Source organism: Pieris brassicae, chromosome 8, assembly GCF_905147105.1.
Source record: "Pieris brassicae chromosome 8, ilPieBrab1.1, whole genome shotgun sequence".
NCBI lineage: Eukaryota > Metazoa > Arthropoda > Insecta > Lepidoptera > Pieridae > Pieris > Pieris brassicae.
In genome coordinates, this window is record NC_059672.1 from 3268192 (window position 1) to 3280777 (window position 12586).

A 12586-nucleotide genomic window follows, 5' to 3' on the forward strand; every position below is an offset into this window, starting at 1 on the left:
CGCACGGGCCACCGTTATAAGTGCTGGATTTGTTCCGTCAGCACCCGTCAAACGCTTATTATTATAAAACTGTAAAAAAATATTTTATGATTATTTACTTTTAGTATTAAAACAGGGTTTATGTCTGACAACTACGGGTTTTATACACAGTATCGCTTGTAAAGTTTTAATTTTGAAATTAGAACTCTATTATAATAGTTATGAGAGTAAATGCCAAAGATTCTAAACGTGTTGACGGTTTAATAAAAATAGGTACAAACTTAAGAAAACCGGTGCCAACCATTATATATATTTCTTTACTGGAAAAAAGTATTCGTCTTCTGCGGCATACCAAGTAGATTTTTGAGTTACACATGCAGTTTTTCTCATAATTACATTACCCTATCGTCATGTACACTGCATATAGATCCCAGCTCAGCTGGGGTTAAAATGCATAACTTCTAGATTTAGATATTAAATTTAAAATGGCTTTTAGATAAGTGTGTGGTGTGGTGTGTGGATAAGTTTTGTGTGGTATGTATCTAACACAGACACATCTAACAGAGCAGTGTCGGCCTAGTGGCTTCAGCATGCGACTCTCATCCCTGAGGTCGTAGGTTCGATCCCCGGCTGTGCCCCAATGGATTTTCTTTCTATGTGCGCATTTAGCATTAGCTCGAACGGTGAAGGAAAACACCGACTTGTCTTAGACCCAAAAAGTCGACGGCGTGCGTCAGGCACAGAAGGCTGATCACCTACTTGCCTATTAGATTAACAAATGATCATGAAACAGATACAGAAATCTGAGGCCCAGACCTAAGAAGGTTGTAGTGCCATTGATTATTATTATTATGTATCTAACATACCAACACAACATTCGCTATGCTACCTCATAGATAGTGTTCGCTTTTTATTAATAAATCTAAATAAAAACCGTTTACAATTATTTCCTAAATAGTTAAAAAAAATACTTGTTCGTTTGAGTTTATCAAATTATTTTTATTTATATAGATAACAAATCATTAAAGATTTTATTTAAAAAAAAAATGGTAATATTTTTAATTCAAGAACTACTAAATAAGAAATCGCCTTTAGTTAAAATAAGATTTATTTGCAATATGGTCGGCTCTTTTGTACTTAACACAGACCGAAGTATTAACTAGTTTATCACATAGCCCGTCGAAACGTCAAACGACGCATAGAGCCACTAACATACATGTCCCTTTATAGATTAACAACTCATTGAAAACTAACATTCAGTCTTAACTAATGGACGTATAAATTGTATCTTTTCATTATTTATTAGTCCTATTTTCGCGACATGGAAGCTTTTTATTAAAACAATTGCGACAGCGATTGCGATTACGACAAAGGGAATTTTGAAATGATTAGTTTCGGCTTTTAAAAATAAAATAGGCTAACAAACAACCATAGTAAATATAAACATTTTGTTAGCAAAGTTACTAAACACTTCCGCCTCTGTTGTTACATGTTCGATTTTAAAGCGTTTGTAATGGTATATACTTTTGAAAATTACTGTCACGAGTATAAAGTAAATTATATAACACTTACAGGAATTTGTTTGTTCCAATTTTCAGAGGTAAGTTTGCAACAATTCAAAGTCTTTTCATACAGTCGTACGTACTTTTTTATTTGACTGTAATTCGTTAATAAACCCTCATATATTTTATAAAATTGTTCCTAAACAGCTTAATACAGCACAGATTATTCAAAGACATCTTTATTAAATTCGTGTATTTATAACTTAATCTTGTTCTCGTGTTTATAATAATTGGACGAGAATTATTTTGTAATTTTATAGGCTTTGATGGCGAGATAACAAATTAGTGTTGGCTTTCGTTGAAGCCATTTTGATAGTTCTAGTCACGTTTTGCGATAATAAGCATATTTGTATGCGTAGACGAAGGTTTGTGTGACAATTATCACCTAAATAAACACCTTATAGATTGATACGGATATCGTGACAGTAAATATATTGTAGTAAGGTTGGTTGGCAATATTAGGACAAACAGTAGACATACGTATAAAAACATTTAAAAAAATCTTGGACCAATTCTGATGAAATTTTGTGTGTATTTTTAGTGAGTTGGACAATTGTATAAATTTACAATTAGACGATTTTTCGGTACTTAGTAAAAGTATACAGGACGTCTTTTGGGTTAGCTATATATGTATTATATAGTATCTAATAAAAATGACCACTTGCCTAAATCCGTTGTATATATATACTAGAATGGTAGCTTCTAAATTTAAAATGTTATTTGAAAATAATTCTTTGTGTGTACAGAACTCTGAGACTGAGACGGATGTGTTTTCAATTACACAGCGGAAGACTATTGCATCTGTGGTCTATTTTATGTCTTGGCAGTCTAGATTTAGTAACGTTATATGTAACTATTGCAAATACAATAAGGTAATTCTCAATACAACGAAGTAGGAAATAGCAACAATTTGATTTAAAATATTACAGCTTTTTAATGCCGAGACTTCGAAGTCATTTAGTATTTTTAAAGTTTTGTATATTTTTTGTTATTGGATTTATCACAGTCCATGGACACCCAACCATGCCTTTTAAGGAGGAGTATACTATTTCTTTAAACAATTGGAGGTGATATTTTTATATAATAAAAGGCAAACTGGCAGTAGGGTCATCTGATGTTAAGTGATACCGCCCATGGATACTCACATTGCTAGAAGGCTCGCGGGTGCGTTGCCGGCCTTTTAACACTTGGTACGCTCTTTTCTTGAAGGAGTCATCGAATTGTTTATTAAATACTTCAGTGGGCAGCTGATTCCACATAGTGGTGGTGCGAAAACTGCCTTAAGAAAAGCTCAATTGTGGAACGACGGATGTCCAGGTAAAAACCCCCCAGAAGACCCCCACTGGAAGTCGAGTTCGCTAGTTCGCAAAAGAAAGTATCTTGTAAAGCGAACCGTGGAAGACTTCCAGTCATCAAAGTGATGCTGAAGAATAAAATATTATGTTGACAAGATCGTGATTTAGAGTATAAGTTCGATGTCCAGCTAATAAAAAAGCATCTCTAGCAACGTGACTCATACCTCACCTCTTGCCCGACTTCAACGTTAAATCACTTTCTTAAGTGTTGTTGATTTGACCTACTTATCGCATCAATTGAGAGAATTCAATATTTTGTATTATTTTTTAGTTGTTTCACCGTTTGAGCATTTCTTATATGGAGTCTGGATACTAGACCTAGGTGCCGATGGATCGACAGAGCGAAGGAAAGTCTGCAACAGCTGAAAGGTGACAGGACAGCACAGGAAGTTTCTAGCTTCGGAGGGTTTTTTGAACCGCAGTTCCAACGGAAGATTGAACATTAATCCTTCGGAAATAATTTATTTAAATTTAATATCTATTAATGTATAAGTGTATTAATTAATAAATTATTTAAATAAATGTAAATTTCGACAAACATGTATCCTGTTTTTACACCATCATTTACTCAACTAAACGAACACTGTATATCTCCGATATACCTTAACTCATGAACTGTGTGTGTCTCTATTACTCTCCTGTTATATAGTTCTTTTAAGTGTTTGAATACTTGTGATATTAAATGTTATTGTATCTCGAGAGGAGAGTAGAAAACCGCGAACTATTCAATTGTAGGAAACCGCAGAGATCCGTTGCTTTCGATATATCAACTCGCTACGGGAAAGTAGTCCGCAATGTTGTTTGATAAGCACCGTCGCGTGTTAATACATTGTAGTATTCAGTAAATATTTTAAACAAACTCCCAAATAATAATTAACGATCTAAAGTTAATGACTTTGACAGTTTGGACACATTTAATGCTAAAGCAGAAGGCATCCAGCGTAGATACCAGCCTGATGGGACACGGGTTTAAACATCACTCCACGTCATTCCAGCTTCCTACGTTTGTGCAATGATGCTTAGTTGCCAGGTTTTGCGAGGCCACGGATGTGTTTGCTTGTGGATTCCAGTCGAGAGCTTGTTTGGCAATGTGACCAAAATCAAATTGAATGAAAGTTCAGTACCTTTAAAGTTCCCCGTTAGTATTAATTTAAACTTCAATTATACTATTTCGGAGAAATACCAACGGTATTCAGCGAAAACGAATTTGGGTTGTGTCCGAGCCGCATAGTCATCCTTTTAGGATATCCCCAGTACAAGCTGATAAGTGAGAATGTCGTATAAATTAGCTTTATTTGCATAAGTTTAAGGCAGAATATGTTTGGAATAGCGAAGGAATTTCCAAGTTACGCTTATTCTGCACGCTGTGTCAAAGCGTGCGATGCGTGTAGTTCGAGTACTGGCTGCAAATAAACTGTTCCTTTTTTGAATATTTTATTTTTCTATGCTAAACCTTTGAGGCTGGTTGGAAATAACATATGTAGTCTGTGGAAAACATTCCAAATTTAAATATTTAGTTTTGATTCGGTTAAAAACAATAATTTTAATAAATACTTTTTCAAATTGACTAATGATAAAACGGCACGTTTAAAAATCATTGCTTGATACCTTTTCAAATTGGGCTATTTTCGTTCGCTTATCGGTTTTAATATTATTACATTTTCATAGTTAAATCTGTTCCGCTTAAACTATAAAACAACTATGAAGTATTATGGTATGATAATATTTATTAAATGCAATGAGGGCGCTATCCCTCCCTAAGGCCTAGTAGCATAGACTATATAGTCTACATAGTACAACTAGTAGCCGACTAATCGCCCGAGGTCAGACCATGTAGTGCTCGGACCACGTTTTATTATAATAAGCTACCATTATAAAGTTTAGCCATCTCCCGGCGTGTATCTATGATAGAATTAATTTTAGCTCTTGCTTATCCTGTTACAGTTATGTTCATTTTACATCTTAATTTATGCAATGCACTATCTGTAATGTGCTAATGATAGAGAAAATACATAAAATTCTGTCCTTAGTGCGGGTGATGACTTTGTAATCGAAATTCAAATAACTTTTTTGCTTTTCTATGTATTTATATTTGGATTACCGGAAATTGTATAGCGTTCCATATTTTGAAATTTTAAATTGTTAAAAAATGGTGTTCCAATTTTAAATATGTGTATTCTGCTTTGATATATAAGTTCAGTTCATTTTATGCGTAATTTCTTGGTGTTATCATTTGTATACGTTTTAACAAATTAGTACGCACACGTAATGATTTAAAAACTTAGTCTTAATTCTAGAGAAGTTAATGATTCGAAATAATATATTTCATAGTCCTTATGACTTACCTATTAGCGCTTCCACGTGGTAGTTGAGAATAATTTCATTTGCGGTAGACAGTTTGGCGGCGGTTTTCGTACGCTGTAACAAAAATATATCAAAATATTAAACACTAAACTATTATTTAAAATATCACTTGTTTGACGTCACTATAACATTAAAATATAACCTGCATACGTTTAAGAATATATGAACATATTTAAAATGTCTTATTCTCTAAAATATATAAATAATATTTTATATATAATCATCCAATTATAAACCGCAATTGATTAGCAAATTAATTACAAGACTACGATTACTCAACCCCGAATTCAATGTTCCGTTGCGACAATTCTAAATTTCAAAATGTCAATCACATCGTGACAGAGTCCCATAGATTATGTTCAAGAAATCGACCAAAGAAATTAATAGTGCGATCTTTGACCTGTTGCCGAATGATCACTCCATTGATATAGATACCATAGATAATTAAATGAAGTGTTGAAATAAAATCGATGATGGTCTGATTGGGACCGCGTCAACAACAACAAGAGGAGTTTAGAGGAGCTGCAGCTGAGTTTCATTATTGGACGTTAAGGCTGAATACAAAATACCATCCGTATCACCTCGACGTCCATCGATCCACAACTAAGCTTTTCTTAAGGCAGTCATTGCCGCGTAGCGCCACTATGTAGAATCAGCTGCCCACTTAACTATTTGTGAACCAATTCGAGGGAGTCCTACAAGAACAGAGCGTACTAATTCTTAAAGTGCCAATAACGCACTTGCAACCCACTATCACTTAACATCAGAACCTTCTGCCCGTTTGCCTTTACATTAAAAAAAAACTACGAAGACAGTGAGAAAAAAAAGTTTTCGATTTCGGATTATTTTAAGTTCATTATGTCCCATCATTGCAGAAAAAATACGCATATGTAAGAACAGTACAGAAAAACAAAAGACCATGAAAAAAAATTACACCAAAAAAAAATTGATTACGCCGAAATATTTTATCATGTACATTATATGATTTATTCGCAATATTAAACGTGAGAAACGTGTATTTCCCACGATTTACAAAAATCAGATCATGAAGAAATCCCCGATCAATTAAGAAACTTTCCAACTGAGTAATTTTAGTACATTTAACATTCAATATTTTGATAAGGCCGTAATAAAACGGAATATTAACAGATCTATATATCACGGACATTGCAAAAACTTTTACGAGTGCCGGTGTACCGTACTTTTTTATTACATTCGAAAGTTTTAGTTACACAACACGTTAATTGTGAGATCCGTTTATAGCATTAATCTATTTTATCTTGACATTTCTTATGCGAAGGACTCTTAAGTTATGTAAACGAGATAAGCCTCAGATCTGTCTTTAATTACTTAGGCCATTTAACAAAACAAGAATCACGTAATATAATCACCTATACTTATTGACATTTTCATTAATTTTTAATATAGTCAAAAGTGTTTACGACGACATCGTTTAGAACAATATACCGCTTATATTGAACAAAATCAAGGGTCCCGGCGGGTAAAAATATTAGGTACTTAATAACAATGTTATGGGCTGTAACGACTATCGATTTTTACGACCAAATATGAGTATGTATGAGACCTTCGATATTGTTATAACAAATTTTCCAGACAGGGCAGGAGGCTAATTTTAAGCATGGACACATTGCTGGAAGGATCGCAAGTGCGTTTCCGGCCTTTTAAAAATTGCTACGCTCTTTTCCATTTTTTTATGTAAGAGGAGGCAGGGGCCTTATCTGATGGTAAGCGATACACACACATGGACACTGACATTGCCAGAAGGCCCGCAGGTACGGTTCCAGCCTTTAAAAAATAGGTACGCCTTTTTATTGAAGGACCCAAAGTCGAATTGGAAACCACGAGGGAGGAGTGTTGGAAGGAGAATCAAGGGTCATCGACCCGGTGGTATGACCAAATTAATATAAGGGTCGGTCATAACATCCCTAATGGCAGAAGACAGACATATCGGTTAGGGCTTATAAGACTAGCACAACCTTCAGTAATTAAGAAGTAGAAGACACTATATTGAATTGGCATTCGAATAGAACGGGCAGTGAAAATGTATTCCAGACGGTATCAGTTTATTCTCAGTAGAAATAATGCTAGCATTATATGAATCATTTTTAATTTACTGAGTTTTTGACTATAATGTTGCCATTCTATTTGACCTCATGTTTTAAGTGCTTCTTTGTCAAGTTTCTCACATAAGGAAGGCAATAACAAGCGTCAGTTAATATAAAATATTCGTAGTTTATATGTTATGGATGTTTGCGTTTATAATATGCGTTGGAGGAAATGTTTGTCAGCAGAGTCGTAAATGTTAATATTGTATGTAAGCCATCATATATCTCCAAATTAAGATATTGAATGTAGCATTTATTGTTACTAAAATTATAAGTCGAAATGTAATGATCACTACTCTTTATTAAAATTAAATTATGTAAAAATTTTATCCTTCAGTTTGAGATAATTTGTGAGTATGACCGCCTAGTCCACTATATTCATAATTCATTTCATCATCATTCATCACATTCATCAAAAAAATATTTTAATTATAAATTATATTTTCTATTTACGTTGGAAGGCTGGTGGCCCGTACTCGGTTACCCATATGAATAAAGCTGTTTTGAGTTTCAGTTATTTCACAAAGATTGCCTATACCTAATATAAATCGAATATGGAAAATTGTGAAGAATTAAAAAACGCATATGCAAATCTGATACCTAATGCGATATTTTACTAGTAATTTTTTGCTTAACGATAAGCAAAAGATAGGCAATATAAAATAAATAATCTAAAATCGCAAAATTGTGAAGAATTAAAAAACGCAAATCTGATACCTAATGCAATATTTTACTAGTAATTTTTTGCTTAACGATAAGCAAAATATAGGCAACGTAAAATAAATGATCTAAAATTGGAAGTGTATTTTTATTATTTTTACTTTTACGTATACCATAATTGTCTAGTATTTTAGAAGATATATATTATAGCTTGTAACCTATACTGTAGATAAAGCATTATATATGTCAACTACATATATTTTAATTAAAAAAACAATTAAATAGGCAAATAAAATTTGAAAGTGAAAAAACGTTTATTTGATTGAAGTACATAAATATATAAAATACACACCTTAATTCAAAACTTTTCCATTACTATCTTTTAAAGGACAACTTCGGCAACTGCTGCATGATATGATAATACAAACAATACTAAATTATTATCTATAACTAAATAGCAAAGGAACATGGTCTCACGATCAGCTCCTCCTTATTATGCGCATGAATAATTTGTAGCCTTAATGATTTATATATATGATAAATACACGAATCCTATCATAACATGATTTAGGAGCTTCTTAATATTCTTCTATTTCTAGAAACATCGCTCCTGGTGAATGCTTACTGACATTTATCATGCAAAAACTAGAAGAACTAAAGGTACTATTCGATATCTATTTTCTATTAACACTTCGTTGCAAGTGTACATGAATAAAATATGTTTTAAATAATTTAAAAAAATGGAGGTCAACTGGCTGCATTATCGCTTTCCAGCGATCACTATCAGGCAAACACTATGAAAAAAAGAATTAACTTAGGTGAGCGAAGAAGTGCAAAACTACATAAGACTAAAATGAGTCAAAACTAATGGAACAAAGCAAAGCAATCAAAACATGTAAACAGTGAAAGGGACATCCGAAAAAGGACACATCGAACATCGACTTTACTAAGGACGAGTTATTAGTATACGTACGTACCTATAACTCGTCCTTATGTGGATTAATCACAATTTCTTCGCTAGTGTATCTGGGTGTGATTACAAAAACTGCATTATTATTCACCTTTTAAGTACTAATGTAGTACGTATTGTAAAGTTTTTATTACAATTTAGCAACCCCGTTCTCACTGGCAACGGTGTCTTTGAAAAATTATATACTGAATTGTTCTAGAATTGGTAAAAATCGTAATAAATTATGTGCAAAATTTTTGGATTCATCGTTGACAGACGCTGAAGACTTTGTTTTTATTTATAATATAGTTAAACGTGTCAAACTCTACTTTTATATTAATTAAATATCACTTATTGTTACGGCAGCGTTGGTTACAAACTTTTTGATTCAACTGTCTTTTCATTTACGGGTTACTATATAGCCAATATACAACCAACTTCCACTTCCAACCACTTCAGTTGGTCTAAATTAAGATTTACGAATACTTTGTGAAGTGTTATTTACACTTGCTACATATTTTTCTTTAAAAAATGTATTAAAAACCATCGTTTTTATTAACTATGACAGCGTTTTCGTTGACATTTTTAAAATGTACCTTATGTTACAACTTTCCTTATGACAGTGAATATTGTGAGAGCAATATAAGACTTTATTGCTATGTAAATTAAGACTTATTTCAGATTATGCAGATTCAAAATTGCGAATTTAAAGATCAAAAATGAAATGAATATTGACAGGGTTGTCAATTAAACTGTTTTTTTCTTGTATGTCCAATGTTAATTAAAACATAAAATGTAACGTAATATAAGTTTTAAATAAAAAAAAAACAATAATATGTGGAATCTGCTCTGTTGCGTAGTGGATGGAATAGAATTCAAATGATAATCGTTCGGGTTTGATACTGTCAATACAAAAAGTACACAACAGTATGAAATTGGTTTTAAAGGAAAAACTCCAAATGGCACAACTCACCTTTCAGGTCAGGACCTCAGATGTCTGAATCTGTTTCATGATCATTTGTCTTATAGGCAAATTGGCGATCAGCCTCCTGACACACGCCGTCAACTTTTTGGGTCTTTCTAGCCGATTTACTCTCGATGTCTTCCTTCACCGCTCGAGCGAATGTTAAATGCGCACATAGAAAGTCGCGCACATTGGTGCACAGCCGGAAATTGAACCCACGATCTCAGGCATGAGAGTCGCACGCTGAACCCGCTAGATCAACACCGCTCTCACTCAAGCGCAGTGCGCAAGCCTTTAAAAAGTATGTGATGTTATTTATGTACTTATTCCTTTATTACTAAACATATTATGAAGTCAGTGGACAGCCCTTACACATGTGACCTCCATTAAAATGCATTAATTTTGCCCTTGCTCTTTGTCGAACGCCATCTTTCGGCCGTTTTATTACGAAGACTCATCTCCTCCGTTAGTCAGAACTGGTCTTGCTTCCTACGAGCACAGGATGTTGCTCCACATACATACGTTTAATGGCTACTGATTTTTATTACGACATGTCGATTTTAATTCACGAGTGAATTATATTATGAAATTATTACGTTGTTGGAGTATTTTTAAACACTCCCTGTGTTTAAAAATATATTATGACCCCCGTGTTAAGTTATACAAGTAGGTTAGTAGTAGGTAGTTAATGGCTTTTTGGTAATATTTTTGTACGGTTTGCAAGAGAAATAATACAAATAATAATAAAAAAATAATGTATGACATAAGTGGGTTGTAACGTCTACCGTTAGTCGCTTTACTAGGGATTCCCTGTGTTGTAGGTAACTACATAACAATCATTCCGTGGTATATGATAAATGTTTAAAACTCATTTTTATTAATTAATTTTTAATTATTATTATTATTATGTTAGATAAGAAAATTGTAAATAACAGATACTACAGTTAAAAAGAAGCGTGTGTTTTAGAATTAAATTTATATAGGTAGAACGCTTAATCAAAGTTTAACAAAGCTATACATTTAATACAGTTTATAGCAAAGCTATACATTTAATACAGTTGATATACAAATATATACTATATAAGTACGCGCATCACTGAGTACTTAGTTATTCTACCGAACCATTGATCAGACAGATAACACTTTAACATGTAATCAGTAGTTAAAATGCCAGATTGTTAACATACAACATATCAAAGGCTCCGCTAACTATAACTACATTAAGCAAATTTAGAGTTTATGCAAATGTAATAAGGGCTATTATTTCTTAATGATAATTATAAAAATCGTGCTCACGGTAGCCGAAATCAAGGGTCAGGGATCAAACGTGATCGAAAGCTGATATTAGATAGGCGAATGACGCATGCGTGAATGAGATATTAGTTAAGTAAACTGACTATGATGAAACGCTTGTCATGTATGGCCATTTACGTCTGATAACATTATGATAAATGCGATTTAAATATTGTTAAATGATAAATTTAGTTCCGTGAAACTAATAAAATAAACGATTATCCAAATGATCGTGTAAGCCAGTTTTTCAGAGCCTCTTCTTACAGCAAACGCAAAATTAATAATAAATGTAAATGGTTTAAGCTAATGCAACAAATAAATGTTTATAATTTTGATGTCATTTTACGGAGAGTGAAGTTATCATTAACAATCTTGTCTTTCGTTATAAAGAGTTCAACGCGCACTGAAAAGCATGTACGCACTAGATAAGATTAAACGTTAATTTTTATTAAAATATATATAAAGAAAACGCTTTATACCCGCCATAATGAATATTATTATTAAAAATGAATCACTTAATATGAATAATCAAATTAGCACCGCGCCCTAATAAATCAAGCAAGTTATAAAAGCAATATCAACGAAGGTACAAGACTTTCTACACGGTGAAAGCCTGAAATCGCCGTACATCAAGCGTGAATCTGCCAGTATCAGCTGGACCATTAAAATTATCTCGGCGACCACGTCAAGTCTAATCTCTTCAAGGCTTTGTAGTCGTCGTCCAGTTATAGTGGTAATGTGAAATATTACAACTACTGTAGACAAAACATTCTTAAATTTTTCGCGTTGTGATTGTATAATAAATGATTAACATTTACTTGGGGGTACATTGTAGAAATTAGATAACTTTTTCTACAAATGTGTTGATTCTATCTCAACTTATTACCAACTATTTATTTTTATTCACCTACTTAAGCTTAAAGGTAATGTCGGTGTAATTGAGAAATTAAGTGTTAATAGAATTCCTAGTATGTATGTACTAGGACAATTTTATTATATAATAAGGGGGCAAATAAATAACCCGATACTCGACCATGCCAGCCGGTAGGCTTTTCTTATTTGGAGGTCGTATTGACCTCCATTGGAAGTCGATTCCATAGCCGGTTAGTTCGCAAAAATAATACATATTAAAGCGTAATTCAAAATAGTATTATTACTTTAGATTCACGATAGTATGAAACTTTAAATCGCATTAACATTGTGGAAGTACAGCCTTACCATGCTGTCAGACACAATAAATAAACAAGTGCTTTGAACTTGCCGCCTCAGTTAATTTAAAGTCCACTCATTTGGGCACCCAATTAAGTGAATATTGCACTCACGAAAAACATACT

General features: G+C 33.0%; 1 protein-coding gene across 1 annotated transcript in view; it reads right to left on the reverse strand.

Annotated features, from left to right (window-relative positions):
- The window catches only part of LOC123713828 (transcription factor hamlet-like), an 89909-nt gene that overhangs the window by 48669 nt on the left and 28654 nt on the right, over positions 1–12586 (reverse strand). Inside the window, exon 2 of the mRNA XM_045667708.1 lies at positions 5242–5314. The gene's annotated coding sequence lies outside the window, so the exon portion shown is untranslated. The remainder of the gene's footprint in view (positions 1–5241; positions 5315–12586) is intronic.